This window comes from Balaenoptera borealis (assembly GCF_965194805.1).
Source record: "Balaenoptera borealis genome assembly, chromosome: 4".
Taxonomy (NCBI): Eukaryota; Metazoa; Chordata; class Mammalia; order Artiodactyla; family Balaenopteridae; genus Balaenoptera; species Balaenoptera borealis.
In genome coordinates this window covers 130,028,379-130,041,193 of record NC_138861.1, presented here as the reverse complement: position 1 = coordinate 130,041,193, position 12,815 = coordinate 130,028,379, and the positions used below count along the sequence as shown (strand labels likewise).

At 42.0% G+C, this 12,815-nt stretch overlaps 1 protein-coding gene and 1 long non-coding RNA gene across 3 annotated transcripts in view; one reads left to right on the top strand and one right to left on the bottom strand.

Annotated features, from left to right (window-relative positions):
• Positions 1-12,815, bottom strand: part of LOC309627634 — a 1,075,643-nt gene that overhangs the window by 256,850 nt on the left and 805,978 nt on the right. The window lies entirely within an intron of this gene.
• PRDM5 (PR/SET domain 5) overlaps positions 1-12,815 on the top strand; it is a 226,103-nt gene that overhangs the window by 158,753 nt on the left and 54,535 nt on the right. The window lies entirely within an intron of this gene.

Here is a 12,815-nt window from a genome sequence, read left to right as displayed (position 1 = left end):
ATTGCTGGATCGTATGGTAGTTCTATTTGTAGTTTTTTAAGGAACCTCCATACTGTTCTCCATAGTGGCTGTATCAATTTACATTCCCACCAACAGTGCAAGAGTGTTCCCTTTCCTCCACACCCTCTCCAGCATTTATTGTTTCTAGATTTTTGGATGATGGCCATTCTGACCGGTGTGAGATGATATCTCATTGTAGTTTTGATTTGCATTTCTCTAATGATTAATGATGTTGAGCATTCTTTCATGTGTCTGTAGGCCATCTGTATATCTTCTTTGGAGAAATGTCTATTTAGGTCTTCTGCCCATTTTTGGATTGGGTTGTTCGTTTTTTTGTTATTGAGCTGCATGAGCTGCTTGTAAATCTTGGAGATTAATCCTTTGTCAGTTGCTTCATTTGCAAATATTTTCTCCCATTCTAAGGGTTGTCTTTTGGTCTTGTTTATGGTTTCCTTTGCTGTGCAAAAGCTTTTAAGTTTCATTAGGTCCCATTTGTTTATTTGTGTTCTTATTTCCATTTCTCTGGGAGCTGGGTCAAAAAGAATCTTGCTGTGATGTATGTCATAGAGTGTTCTGCCTATGTTTTCCTCTAAGAGTTTGATAGTGTCTGGCCTTACACTTAGGTCTTTAATCCATTTGGAGTTTATTTTTGTGCATGGTGTCAGGGAGTGTTCTAATTTCATACTTTTACATGTACCTGTCCAATTTTCCCAGCACCACTTATTGAAGAGGCTGTCTTTTCTCCACTGTATATGCTTGCCTCCTTTATCAAAGATAAGGTGACCATATGTATGTGGGTTTATCTCTGGGCTTTCTATCCTGTTCCATTGATCTATATTTCTGTTTTTGTGCCAATACCAAACTGTCTTGATTACTGAAGCTTTGTAGTATAGTCTGAAGTCAGGGAGCCTGATTCCCCCAGCTCCATTTTTCGTTCTCAAGATTGCTTTGGCTATTCGGGGTCTTTTGTGTTTCCATACAAATTGTGAAATTTTTTGTTCTAGTTCTGTGAAAAATGCCAGTGGTAGTTTGATAGGGATTGCATTGAATCTGTAGATTGCTTTGGGTAGTAGAGTCATTTTCACAATGTTGATTCTTCCAATCCAGGAACATGGTATATCTCTCCATCTATTTGTATCATCTTTAATTTCTTTCATCAGTGTCTTATAATTTTCTGCATACAGGTCTTTTGTCTCCTTAGGTAGGTTTATTCCTAGATATCTTATTCTTTTTGTTGCAATGGTAAACGGGAGTGTTTTCTTAATTTCACTTTCAGATTTTTCGTCATTAGTGTATAGAAATGCAAGCGATTTCTGTGCATTAATTTTGTATCCTGCTACTTTACCAAATTCATTGATTAGCTCTAGGAGTTTTCTGGTAGCCTCTTTAGGATTCTCTATGTATAGTATCATGTCATCTGCAAATAGTGATAGCTTTACTTCTTCTTTTCCGATTTGGATTCCTTTTATTTCTTTGTCTTCTCTGATTGCTGTGGCTAACACTTCCAAAACTATGTTGAATAATAGTGGTGAGAGTGGGCAACCTTGTCTTGTTCCTGATCTTAGTGGAAATGGTTTCAGTTTTTCACCATTGAGGACAATGTTGGCTGTGGGTTTGTCATATATGGCCTTTATTATGTTGAGGAAAGTTCCCTCTATGCCTACTTTCTGCAGGGCTTTTATCATAAATGGGTGTTGAATTTTGTCGAAAGCTTTCTCTGCATCTATTGAGATGATCATATGGTTTTTCTCCTTCAATTTGTTAATATGGTGTATCACATTGATTGATTTGCGTATATTGAAGAATCCTTGCATTCCTGGGATAAACCCCACTTGATCATGGTGTATGATCCTTTTAATGTGCTGTTGGATTCTGTTTGCGAGTATTTTGTTGAGGATTTTTGCATCTATGTTCATCAGTGATATTGGCCTGTAGTTTTCTTTCTTTGTGACATCTTTGTCTGGTTTTGGTATCAGGGTGATGGTGGCCTCGTAGAATGAGTTTGGGAGTGTTCCTCCCTCTGCAATATTTTGGAAGAGTTTGAGAAGGATAGGTGTTAGCTCTTCTCTAAATGTTTGATAGAATTCACCTGTGAAGCCATCTGGTCCTGGGCTTTTGTTTGTTGGAAGGTTTTTAATCACAGTCTCAATTTCAGTGCTTGTGATTGGTCTGTTCATATTTTCTATTTCTTCCTGGTTCAGTCTCGGCAGTTTGTGCATTTCTAAGAATCTGTCCATTTCTTCCAGGTTGTCCATTTTATTGGCATAGAGTTGCTTGTAGTAATCTCTCATGATCTTTTGTATTTCTGCAGTGTCAGTGGTTATTTCTCCTTTTTCATTTCTAATTCTATTGATCTGAGTCTTCTCCCTTTTTCTCTTGATGAGTCTGGCTAATGGTTTATCAATTTTGTTTATCTTCTCAAAGAACCAGCTTTTAGTTTCATTGATTTTTGCTATTGTTTCCTTCATTTCTTTTTCATTTATTTCTGACCTGATCTTTATAATTTCTTTCCTTCTGCTGGCTTTGGGGTTTTTTTGTTCTTCTTTCTCTAATTGCTTTAGGTGCAAGGTTAGGTTGTTTATTCGAGATGTTTCCTGTTTCTTGAGGTAGGCTTGTATTGCTATAAACTTCCCTCTTAGCACTGCTTTTGCTGCGTCCCATAGGTTTTGGGTCGTCGTATCTCCATTGTCATTTATTTCTAGGTATTTTTTGATTTCCCCTTTGATTTCTTCAGTAATCACTTCATTATTAAGTAATGTATTGTGTAGCCTCCATGTGTTTGTATTTTTTACAGATCTTTTCCTGTAATTGATATCTAGTCTCATAGCGTTGTGGTCGGAAAAGATACTTGATACGATTTCAATTTTCTTAAATTTACCAAGGTTTGATTTGTGACCCAAGATATGATCTATCCTGGAGAATGTTCCATGAGCACTTGAGAAAAATGTGTATTCTGTTGTTTTTGGGTGGAATGTCCTATAAATATCAATTAAGTCCATCTTGTTTAATGTATCATTTAAAGCTTGTGTTTCCTTATTTATTTTCATTTTGGATGATCTGTCCATTGGTGAAAGTGGGGTGTTAAAGTCCCCTACTATGATTGTGTTGCTGTCGATTTCCCCTTTTATGGCTGTTAGTACTTGCCTTATGTATTTCGGTGCTCCTATGTTGGGTGCATAAATATTTACAATTGTTATACCTTCCTCTTGGATCGATCCCTTGATCATTATATAGTGTCCCTCCTTGTCTCTTGTAATAGTCTTTATTTTAAAGTCTATTTTGTCTGATATGAGAATTGCTACTCCAGCTTTCTTTTGATTTCCATTTGCATGGAATATCTTTTTCCATCCCCTCACTTTCAGTCTGTATGTGTCTCTAGGTCTGAAGTGGGTCTCTTGTAGACAGCATATATATGGGTCTTGTTTTTGTATCCATTCAGCCAGCCTGTGTCTTTTGGTGGGAGCATTTAATCCATTTACATTCAAGGTAATTATCGATATGTATGTTCCTATTCCCATTTTCTTAAATGTTTTGGGTTTGTTATTGTAGGTGTTTTCCTTCTCTTGTGTTTCTTACCTAGAGAAGTTCCTTTAGCATTTGTTGTAAAGCTGGTTTGGTATTGCTGAACTCTCTCAGCTTTTGCTTGTCTGTAAAGGTTTTAATTTCTCCATCACATTTGAATGAGATCCTTGCTGGGTAGAGTAATCTTGGTTGTAGGTTCTTCTCCTTCATCACTTTAAGTATATCCTGCCACTCCCTTCTGGCTTGCAGAGTTTCTGCTGAAAGATCAGATGTTAACCTTATGGGGATTCCCTTGTGTGTTATTTGTTTTTTTTCCCTTGCTGCCTTTAATATGTTTTCCTTATATTTAATTTTTGACAGTTTGATTAATATGTGTCTTGGCGTGTTTCTCCTTGGGTTTATCCTGTATGGGACTCTCTGTGCTTCCAGGACTTGATTAACTATTTCCTTTCCCATATTAGGGAAGTTTTCAACTATAATCTCTTCAAATATTTTCTCAGTCCCTTTCTTTTTCTCTTCTTCTTCTGGGACCCCTATAATTCGAATGTTGGTGCGTTTAATGCTGTCCCAGAGGTCTCTGAGACTGTCCTCAGTTCTTTTCATTCTTTTTTCTTTATCCTGCTCTGCAGTAGTTATTTCCACCATTTTATCTTCCAGGTCACTTATCCTTTCTTCTGCCTCAGTTATTCTGCTATTGATCCCATCTAGAGTATTTTTAATTTCATTTATTGTGTTTTTCATCATTGCTTGATTCCTCTTTAGTTCTTCTACGTCCTTGTTAAATGCTTCTTGCATTTTGTCTATTCTATTTCCAAGATTTTGGATCATCCTTACTATCATTATTCTGAATTCTTTTTCAGGTAGACTACGTATTTCCTCTTCATTTGTTAAGTCTAGTGTGTTTTGACCCTGCTCCTTCATCTGCTGTGTGTTTTTCTGTCGTCTCATTTTGCTTATCTTACTGTGTTTGGGGTCTCCTTATCACAGGTTGCAGGTTTGTAGTTCCCGTTGTTTTTGGTATCTGTCCCCAGTGGCTAAGGTTGGTTCAGTGGGTTGTGTAGGCTTCCTGGTGGAGGGAACTAGTGCCTGAGCTCTGGTGGATGAGGCTGGATCTTGTCTTTCTGGTGGGCACGTCCACGTCTGGTGGTGTATTTTGGGGTGTCTGTGGCCTTATTATGATTTTAGGCAGCCTCTCTGCTAATGGATGAGGCTGTGTTCCTGTCTTGCTAGTTGTTTGGCATAGGGTGTTCAGCACTGTAGCTTGCTGGTCATTGAGTGATGCTGGGTCTTGATGTTGAGATGGAGATCTCTGAGAGATTTTTGCCGTTTGGTATTACGTGGAGCTGGGAGGTCTCTTGTGGACCAGTGTCCTGAAGTTGGCTCTCCCACCTCCGAGGTACGGCCCTGATGCCTGGCTGAAGCACCAAGAGCCTTTCGTCCACACGGCTCAGAGTAAAAGGGAGAAAAAATAGAAAGAAAGGAAGGAAGGAAGGAAGGAAGGAGGAAGGAAGGAAGGAAGGAAGGAAAGAAAGAAAGAAAGAAAGGAAAGAAAGAAAGAAGCTATAATATAGTGAAGTAAAATAAAGCTATTGTAAAGCAAAGCTATACAGACAAAATCTCCCCCAGAAGCATATACATATACACTCACAAAAAAAAAAGGGAAAGGGGAAAAATTAATATATCCTGCTCCCAAAGTCCACCTCCTGAATTTGGGATGATTCGTTGTCTATTCAGGTACTCAACAGATGCAGGCACATCAAGTTGTTTGTGGAGTTTTAATCCGCTTCTTCTGAGGCTGCTGGGACAGATTTCCCCTCCTCTTCTCTGTTCGCACAGCTCCTGGGGATCAGCTTTGGATTTGGACCCGCCTCTGCGTGTAGGTCGCCTGAGGGCGTCTGTTCCCCGCCCAGACAGGACGGGGTTAAAGGAGCAGCTGCTTCGGGGGCTCTGGCTCACCCAGGCCGCGGGGAGGGAGGGGTACAGAGGAGGCGGGGCGAGCCTGCGGCGTCAGAGGCCGGCGTGACGTTGCAGCAGCCTGAGGCGCGCAGTGCGTTCTCCCGGGGGATGTTGTCCCTGGATTACGGGACCCTGGCAGTGGCGGGCTGCACGGGCTCCCGGGAGGGGCGGTGTGGAGAGTGACCTGTGCTCGCACACAGGCTTCTTGGAGGCGGCAGCAGCAGCCCCAGCGTCTCACGCCTGTCTCTGGGGTCCGCGCTGATAGCCACGGCTCGCGCCTGTTTCTGGAGTTCGTTTAGGCGGCGCTCTGAATCCCCTCTCCTTGCGCGCCGCAAAACAAAGAGGCAAGAAAAAGTCTCTTGCCTCTTTGGCAGCTGCAGACTTTTTCCCGGTCTCCCTCCCAGCCAGCTGTGGTGCGCTAACCCCTTCAGGCTGTGTTCACGCCGCCAACCCCAGTCCTCTCCCTGCGATCCGACCGAAGCCCGAGCCTCCGCTCCCAGCCCCGCCCGCCCCGGCGGGGGAGCAGACAAGCCTCTCGGGCTGGTGAGCGCTGCTTGGCGCCGAGCCTCTGTGCGGGAGTCTCTCCGTTTTTCCCTCTGCGCCCCTGTTGCTATGGGATCCGCGCTGTTAGCTGCGGCTCGCGCCCGTCTCTGAAGTTCGTTTAGGCGGCGCTCTGAATCCCCTCTCCTCGCGCACCAGGAAACAGGGAAGAAAAAGTCTCTTGCCTCTTCGGCAGCTGCAGACTTTTTCCCGGACTCCCTCCCGGCTAGCTGTGGTGCGCCAACCCCTTCAGGCTGTGTTCACGCCGCCAACCCCAGTCCTCTCCCTGCGATCCGACCGAAGCCCGAGCCTCAGCTCCCAGCCCCACCCGCCCCGGCGGCTGAGCAGACAAGCCTCTCGGGCTGGTGAGTGCTGGTCAGCGCCGAGCCTCCGTGCGGGAATCTCTCCGCTTTGCCCTCCGCACCCCTGTGGCTGCGCTCTCCTCCGTGGCTCCGAAGCTTCCCCCCTCTGCCACCCGCAGTCTCTGCCCGCGAAGGGGCTCCTAGTGCGTGGAAATCTTTCCTCCTTCACAGCTCCCTCCCACTGGTGCAGGTGCCGTCCCTATTCTTTTGTCTCTGTTATTTCTTTTTTCTTTTGCCCTACCCAAGTACGGGGGGAGTTTCTTGCCTTTTGGGAGGTCTGACGTTTTCTGCCAGCGTTCAGTGGGTGTTCTGTAGGAGCTGTTCCACGTGTAGATGTATTTCTACTGTATCTGTGGGAAGGAAGGTGATCTCCGCGTCTTACTCTTCCGCCATCTTCTCTCCCTATCTCATGTTTATATTTATGATGAACATTTGGGGATAATTTTTTTAGACACAACAATGAAAGGAACGAAAATCGAAACTCCCAAAGCATCCCCATTCTTTGAATTGTGAACCAGTTTTTAGGAGTAATAGGAGCTATAAATGACAAACTGCCAAGTAAAAAGAATGTAGCATTTTAATACTGAAAAATATAAGCATGCTGTCTGGCAGAGTATTTGCCAGTAATTCAAATGCCAGCACTTCTTGAACAGAGGTGCGCCTGTCAGCATGTGACCATTAATTAATGCATATGAGCAAGTATATTTGCAAGAAAGACATTGAAAATAATTTGAATTATCATGGGAGGTGGCAAACAAGGAAGGACAGATTCTTGCTCTACAGGGCGTGCCCGGTGCTGTCTTTCATTCTTTTTTCCGAGGATGCCCTTTGTGCCTCTGCTGTCAGCACCTCTCACTGGACTATTGTCATTCTGTTATTTATGGCTTTTTCAGACTCAAGCATCTGCCTCACACGCTATAAAAATAAATGAGTGGCTCACCTTCCATGCAGCTACATTTCTTACCTCACTGTTCAGTTTAGGACACAATTAGATACTTTACATGAACTTTCCACTTGAAAATTTGATGTTGTTTTTAAATAGCTCTTCTTGATTTTGCTCTGTCCCATCTTTTCGCTGCATTACCTTTCACACAGCTCTCTTCAGCTTGGTCTTTAAAAGTGCTTATGGTCTGTATGTAAATGCCATATTTTTTCAAATTTTAAGAGACATGCCTAATCCCCTTAAGAGCAATTCTAATTTAGGCTTCTCCTGGATTTCGCTTTTTACCTGAGCTGTAAAATGAAACTTTAGAGAAAACACATAATAATAATACCTTTCCAGTGTAATAATATGCTAGCTTTCCACTTCAGTTCTGTAGGCCATAAAAGATAACCTCTGAGGTCCTGTTAAGAAAATACTCCTCTTTGTGGTGGAGGAGAGAGGGGGCTTCTGTGCTCATTAGAGCAAGTCCACATTGCATTTCTCATATGATATAAAATATCATATTCATAGTATATGGATATTAGGAACTGGAGTAATGGCTAAGTATAAAATTCCTTCATAGACCATAAAGGATTAGACAAATGTTACCGTTCACAGCATGACTTAAATGTAGATACTCAAAATATTTATTTCACAGCGAGCCCTATTAAAGAGGTTTAAGTTAGTTTAGTTTAGGAGGTTGTTTTATGTGTGTGCAGTTGTCACAGTAGTGCCAATAATGTGTTTTAAAGATATCAACCTACAGGCAAAGGAGCCCTGGTTTCTCTTATCAAAACTCATGAGGTTAACCAAATAATTATACCTATAATTATACCTATAATTATACCTCAGAAGAGGCTGTTCAAATTACTGCAGAGAAAAAATTACCTTTTGTGTTTTCTCAAGAAAGGGTGATACAATATTTCCAGTTCACCTGTTTTGGCTTTTACTTTGTTTTAATACAAAGTTTATTAATGAGAATAATACTGATAGTTAAATACAAAGGCCACTAATCACATGTCAGGTACTATATTCTAGAAGTTCACATTTATTAATTCATGTAAGCCTCACAGCAACTCATTAATGCTTTTAACAATTCACTTAAGCCTCTACGAGGTAGGTATTATTATGATCTCTTCTTTAAAAATGAGAAACTGAGGCACAAGCAAGTGAGTAGCAGAGTCAAGATTGGAACCCAGGTAGTCTGGCTTCAGAGACCACCCCCTCACCTACTATACACACACTACATACATTTTATTCAATTAAATATTTTCTCATTCCACTGACTCTGATATACTTTCCTGTATATTTTTAAACTAAGCAAACTGCAGTAATGAACCCAAAAGTTCATTTAAAATTTATTTAAAAGTCTCATGTTCCTTTGAATATTTGGGCCTTGAGTCCAGGATCCCGGAATGCCTCAGGGTGTCCAGGTGCTGGTGGTATCTTTTTTAGCAGCTCTCAGGCACTGACTTCCCAAAAAGAAAGCAAATCCCAGCCTGTGACTAAGGGAACACCAGAGAAGGCCTCGACTAGAAGCCCCAGGATTTTAGACAGAATCCCATACAATTAGTAGAGAACAAAGGAAGAGGTACGGTAAAGGGGTACAAAGAGGCCTTTTGGGTTTTGCTTCAAACCCTTTAAAAATTTTTCTTTTTCACGCATTATTTATACAGACTGCATCATTTTGAAATCCTGTTTCCTAAGCATTACAGATATTCTTTGCATATCAGTGCAACTTTTCAAAAGCTAGTTAAGGTTATTAGCTAATGCAATCAAATTAACATCAAGAACCAAAAGAGACTTCTTAAAAAGCGTTGTAGAGGAACAGTCTCTGAAAGCTTATGATTTTTCCAATATTATTTGGGGTTGTAAGACTCAATTCAAAAGATACCATTACGTTTGGATTGTAACACTTTTCAGTTTCAATGTTTTATTCACCTTACATTTAGTACTTAGCTCTAACTCCAGACATTTTTTTTTGTCCTTATATCAAAAGCTTTTAATTCCATTACAACAACAACTGTATCATTCAGCAGGTTGCATCTTTGAGAAGTTTTGGTGAGACAACACAAAATTGCATGCCACGCCAGCCCCCCCCAGAGTTGCATTCTATGAAACTGCACAGACGCCTTAGGGAAGGAACACAAAGTCCTTCACTTTGGGAATTATTTATTGGATCCAGCAAGGGCCCCAAGTGTGGGAGATGATTTTGCTAAAATCTAAATTTTGCTCAAAGGCTAAACAATCATTAGTCTTTCACGGAGAGGCCAGGACTCAAGGCGAGGGCAGGTAATTTATTCATTTCCCACAATATATTCTCTTTATTTTTGGTTTCCAGCACTTAGACTATGATGTACTAGATATGTCCTTCTTTATTCATCCTGCTTATATTTCTGGTTTATTATTACTAAATTTGGGAAACTTCTCAGCTTTTTTCCCCAAATATTTCTTTGGTCCCTTTCTATTTCTCTTTTTCTAATAAGGTGCCAGTTACATATGTTAGAATGTTTGATATTGTCGCATAGCTCTTGGTAGTTCTGTTCTGTTTGTCTCTTTGTATCTTTGTGTTTCTAATTTCTTATTTCTCTTGGAGTGTTTTCAGTTTCACCGATTCTTTCCTCTACTGTGCTTAGTCTGCACATTGAAGGATTTCATCTTTGATATCATCATGTTTTTCATTTCTAATATTTCCATTTGGCTTTTTAAAAATAGCTTCCATGTCTCTGTTGCAGTTGCCCATTTGTTCATGCGTGTTGTTCACCTTATCACTGGATTCTTTGACAATATTAATTACAATTATTTAAATTCTCAGGTAGTTCCACCATCTGGGCCATCTTCCAGTCTCGTTGTGTCCTCTATTCTGTCTCTTGGTAACGGGTTGGGGGAGGGTTTGCTTTTTGTGTGTCACACAGAATTTTGATTGAATGCCTATTACTGCGCATGAAAGAATAGTATAGACTGAGGTAAATACTATTTATGCCTGGAAGTAGGCACACCTCTTCTTCTGCCAGGCCCTTAATACGAGAGGTTGAACTAATCCAGTAAGTAGTTACGCTGGCTTTGGGTTATGTTGTTGCTATAGTTACCGTAGGCTTTAATCTCCTCCCCAGGTGGTCTGCCATTTCCATGATCTTAGTGGGAGGCCTGGAGGGCCAGGGGATTCCACAGTAGTTCTGCTGCATCATCAGGTTTTAGCAGACCCTGCATGTCTTTGCCACAGAAGTGGTCTTTGCCTTTGCCTGTCGGCTGGTGCTTGTTACTCAGCACTAGACCTGAGTGGGGTAGGGGTTAGGCTTGGTGAGCTTCAGTGAGGGTGTTGGCCTTGTGAGCAGTTCCTTATCTCTCTCTGTAGGTTCTCTCCTCATCCACCTTCTCGCTTGGGTGATGAAGGAAACAGCTTTTGGGAAGGAGTAGGGCCTCTTTAGGGTGGTGTTGGACAGGTGTCTTAGTCTGGACACTGTGGCTTCAACCAAGAATTATAAAACAGCCTCAGTGATAATATTAATTTTCCCGGGACTTTTAGGCTTGGAGATGCTCCAGACATAGTTCCAGGACCATCCCCCCACCCCATCTCTGTTGTCTTTTGTCTAAAAGGTCTTCTTGACCACCCTAAACTATATCTGAGGTATAAATGTCATTTCTTAACTCTTTATGTGTAATATCTCAAGTCCATTTTAGTACATTATACTTAGGAACTATAGATCACCTGAAAATCATGGACCTCAGGTTTATATTGTTAAGACACATTGAGCCACAACACTCGCTGTCAGTGAGTTAACATAAGTGCTCATAAGTATCCATTTTGTAAACATTAAGTTCAAAGACATTGTTTTTTGTAACGTTTTACCACAGAAAGCTTCATGTCTTGTTTAATCACTTTTGATGTTCAACATGGAAAACACCTGGACCAATTAGAAAGTTATTTCAGAAACCTTGCCTTTGGAACACCAGTTAAAACACCCAATTGGCTTACACAGGTTTCAGGGTTCTAAGATTACAGCTGAGTCTCCAGCCTTGTTTGCAGGAACAACCAGATTAGTTAATAAAAATATTAAAATGGAATTAATTGCCAGTGGTTAAAAGTAACGGCAAGTCTCTTATGTCATTTTATATTTTGTTCATTTTCTTCCGTGAAACTTCCTGTCCCTGATCCTTAGGCAGTTCAGATTTTTGGTGGGTTTACAAATGTGTGCACGTTGCACTTTCTTTAGACACCTTGTAGTGAGACCCTGGGTCTCCAAGGCCAGACTGGAGTGGGTGTCTTGGACATCAGGCACTGCTGGATTTATCTGGAGGCTTTGGGGTGGTACAACGTTGTAGCAACTTGTAAACTATGCAAAAATTCAGACCAGAGCATCCGGCTGGTGAATCATGTGGGAGCAATGTAAGCTTGATGTTGAAGGAAAAAGAAAAGAGTTAATTTCTTACGGGTGAAGATGTTGGAGGAGGATTGAGCAGTGGATGTCAAGGGGAAGAGGCAAGAAGGAGCTCCCTAGCTCCAGAAGCGTGGGATAGAATTTCTCAAGGTAGCCTTGGTTAAGAACAGAACGAGGTCTTTTAAGGAAGAGGGTCAGCTTGGAATCCTCATGAACACATTATGAGGCATGCCTAAAAAACTTAGGAGACAGATGCAGACGCAAGTCTGCTGAATCAGGTAGCGGGTAGGCGAGTTGATTCCAGAAATGCTAGAGAGAGAGGGTGGTATTTGAGCTGAGCTCTGAGGACGGTGGAGGAGGGTATGCTGGGCACATGTAACCACACGGACAAAGTGAGAGCAGTACGTACAGACCCAGTTGGGGTGGCCTGTCCCCTGGGACCAAGTCCGAGGATGTACGTTGAAGTCTGACTGCAGCTGAGACGGGCTAGGACCGAGGGGTTGGTCTGAATCCTGGAAACATATCTTGTTTTGTGTGGTGTGTCTTACTCTGAGGGGTGGGTCACATCATCAGCCCTCTTTTGGAAAGGTTGCTCTGAAGTCATCCTTGAGAGTGAATCGAGGCAGGACTGGAGGCGGGGGCCCCGAGGCAGGCATGCTGGAAGTGGCTGAACGAGACAGAGCACCCACACCAGGCAGCCTTGGGGTTTGAAAGTAGGGAACTTGTATGAGAGACACCTTTGAAAGAGTCTCGACAAAGTCTGGGCGTGCAGTACACGTAGGTGGTGGAAAGTAGGGAGGGGGCTGAACCTGAGATCCTAGAAGGGGCACTTTGGGGGATGGGGAGGTCGCACAGACAGGAAGAGTTAGGTAGTCGATTTAGAGAGAGAGAAAGTGGGGGAGAGGAAGGAGGAGGTGCCGAGCTCATACTTGTGTAAGAGTATGTGAGGCCAAACATGCTCATCCATTTCTGTTGTTATATCCAGGTAAGAGGAAGAGACTTTTAAAAATCCAATAATTTTTAAGTTTATTACAATTTTAGAGAAAACTGAATTTTTTTAATTTTTGTTTTTCTAAACTTCATCAGCTTTTGTGATGTAGGGACAAGAGGATCTGGCTCATTGCCATTATTCGA